This window comes from Arachis hypogaea, chromosome 17 (assembly GCF_003086295.3).
Source record: "Arachis hypogaea cultivar Tifrunner chromosome 17, arahy.Tifrunner.gnm2.J5K5, whole genome shotgun sequence".
In the NCBI taxonomy this organism is placed as follows: Eukaryota; Viridiplantae; Streptophyta; class Magnoliopsida; order Fabales; family Fabaceae; genus Arachis; species Arachis hypogaea.
The window spans coordinates 61,576,830-61,580,246 of NC_092052.1; positions in this window are offsets into that span (position 1 = coordinate 61,576,830).

Here is a 3,417-nt window from a genome sequence, read left to right on the forward strand (position 1 = left end):
TATATTGGTCATCTCTCCCGAAGTCTTGGTGAGAGCAGCGGTCTCACTCCTTGAGGAAAGTTTTGCAACAGCCTTGGGATGATTGTTCCTTTCCCTTGCATTTTGGGTAGACTCAGCTAGATCAGTGATTAGTTGCCACGCTTCTATCGTCGTCTTGTACTTCGTCAGAGAGCCATTACTCGCAGCATCTAAGAGGGTCTTGTCTCGAGGCTTCATTCCTTGGCAGAAATAGCTAATCAACACCAACTGGTCAATCATGTGATGGGAACATGAGTCAAGGAGATTCCTGAAGCATTCCCAATACTCATAGAGAGTTTCCGATTCACCTTGAATGATATAGGAAATCTCTTTCCTCAATCTATTTGTAACCTCCGCTGGAAAAAACTTGTCCAGGAATTTCCTTCTGAGCAAATTCCAATTAGTAACAACAGCTTCAGGTTGAGTGTGGAACCACTCATTTGCCTTTTCCTCAAGAGAAAATGGGAAGGCATATAGCCAAACAGCAGTCTCATTCGCACCGTGCCGCCTAGTAGTTGAACAGGCTGTTTGAAAATTTCTAAGGTACTTGATATGCTCTTGAGCAGGTAAACCATGGAATTTAGGCAGCAGATTGATCAATGTGGTCTTCAGTTCAAAATTCGCAGTCAAATTTGGATGACGCGCTTGATATGGCTGCAGTGTAAAATCTAGAGCTCCCGCTTCCTTAAGAGTAATACTTCTAGGAGCTGCCATAGTATCTGCACTTAAATCAACAGAAGAGGCATCAATAGAATTAGCAGGAGAGGAACTAGTTTTTTCCTCAAATGACCCTTCAAACTCAACCTCAGATAAGACTAGTGAATTGGCAGAAACCCCCTCACCACCCTTAGAGGCTAACCGACGCCGAGCTCGCCTAATACGTGAAATAGTCTTTTCAATATCAGGATGAAACGCGGCTAAGCTTGGATCTGGTAATGAACACGTCATTCAATGAAAGAGACATAAAGCTCATGGTAACAAAATATACTAAGAAAAATAAATAATAATTACTACTAATAAATAGAAAACACACCAATAAAAATAAAATAAAAAAATGCAATTATGTAAATAAAAAAAATATTTACACCAACCAATAATTTAGCACACATATGCAACTCCCCGGCAACGACGCCAAAAATTGATGGGTGGAAAAATGCCGGTTAAGAATTTCTTATAAAAACAGCGTTGCAAGTACAGTTCTTAACCGACGAAGATTTCACTATCAATTTAAAAGTGTGTCACAATTAAGAATAATAACCGGGAGTAGAATCCCAGGTCGTTTCCCAAAGAGTTGACACAATGATGCAAATTATTGATCAGGATTTTTCTGAGTAATTTTTGAAGTGGAGAATGGAAAAATAAGTGGCTAGAAATTAATCAATGAGCAGTAACAAGAGATATTATGTATTTGAAATAAAAGATCTTGGTTAGGAGAGATAATTAGAATTTCTATCCTTGTTGTCTTCCCCAAGTGTAATAGCAAAGGTTTATTGCTTCCACTTAGTTATCCTCTTGCAGTTGCAAGAAAGTCAAGTGGGTACCACTACTCTAGCTCACAAGTCCTAGTCACTTCAGAGGGAAGGACTAGAGTTGGTGAGGATCGAGCTAGCCAGCAATTTCCAATTACAGATTACATTTGAGTACCACAACTCAAGGGTTTTTAATTAATCAACTCCTAAGCCAAGTTGGGAGCTTTAAGTCATTAACATAAATGCCATTTTCAACAACATATAATAGGAATAAATAAAAGACATGGTAATTCTGAGAAATTAATTAAATTAAAATTGGCACGAACAATAATCAAAACGACTCAAACAAGCAATATAAATAAATATAAAAATACTTCACTGCATTAATAGGATTCAAAAATAACAATATCCAAATATGAACACAAAGCAATTAAATGGAAAGAGTAATTGAGTTAAGGGAAAAGCAAACTATAGAGATGATGACTTCAACAGAATGTAGTAGCAGCTCTCTCAATATCCAATCCAAAGCAAAACTAAGAAATCTAAGAATCCTAGGAGTAGTATTTTGCTCTCTAGAATTAAAAAACTAAAAACAAAAACTAAGACTAAAGTGAAAGTGAAAGGTGTGTTCAGTCTCAGCTTGCCCCCTGCATCTAGTCTGTGTTTTGGGGTTTGAAACTGGGTCCAAATCAGCCAGAAATCGCCCCCAGCGAGTTCTGTTAAGTGCAGCACGTGACGCTCTATCACGCGTACGCATCGCTGTAAGATGCTCCAAATCACGCGCACGCATCAGCCATGCATGCACGTCGCTCCTCGCTTCTCAACTCCTTAATTTCTTGTGTTTCTTCCACTTTAACATGCTTCCTCTTTATCCTTTAAGCCATTCATGCCCTGTAAACCTGAAAACAGTTAATAAACACATCACGGCATCGAATGGTACAGAGAAGAATTAAAAATTAATAATTTTAAGGCCTAGAAAGTATGTTTTCAATCATAGCACAAAATTAGGAAGGAAATGAAAAACATGCAATTTACATGAATAAGTGTGAGAGAAGTTGACAAAACCCACTCAATTCAGTCCAAAATATATCATAAAATAGTGGTGTATCAATTTTTTCATCCAAAGTTTGGATTATTTCTCCACCCAAGGTTGTATGTTTCGGAGTATGGATAATTTTAGGGTGACCTGGAGGTATTTTCCATGAAATTCACTTGTTCCACACTTGATTGATCAAAGTTGAGTAGCTCATAATTCTCACAAAAATGAATTCCTCCATTGAAGTCATAGGGAAGCTTTGTGTGCCACAGCTGACACTTGCATGTTCCCCTACCCATTTGTTTTGTGAGAGTCATAAGTTGTTGGGACATATCTTGTTTTAGGCTACAAGAACATCAAGAGTGTCTAGTTTCATCACTCCTCTTTTTATGTTCATATTCCTCTCTGAAGAGTAGATGTATTAGTTATTTGCAACAATGTCAATGAGTTCCATACCTTCACTAGGGGTCTTCATGTGTAGTGATCCCCTTGCTGAGTTGTCTAGGAAATTTCTTAAGGTTGAGTGATTTCATCATAGAATATTTGTAACTGAACCCAGTCTACAAACATGTTTGGTGAACATCTCTTTAGCATCTCCTTGTATCTTTCTCAAGTTTCATACAAGGATTCTCCTTCAAGCTACTTGAAAGTTTGCACATCTATTCTCAATTTGATCAATCTTTGAGTAGGGAAGAACTTAGTTAGAAACTTGCTAACTAAATCTTCTCATGTGGCAATACTCTCTTTAGGGTATGATTTCAATCATTCTGCGGCTCTATCTCTAATGAAAAGAGGAATAAAAGTAGTGTTTTATTTGATCATCAAGGCTTACTACTCGACTTTCAAGTTGAGTGGAGGACATGTGTGCAAAATTTGATGAGCAAGTTGAAGAGA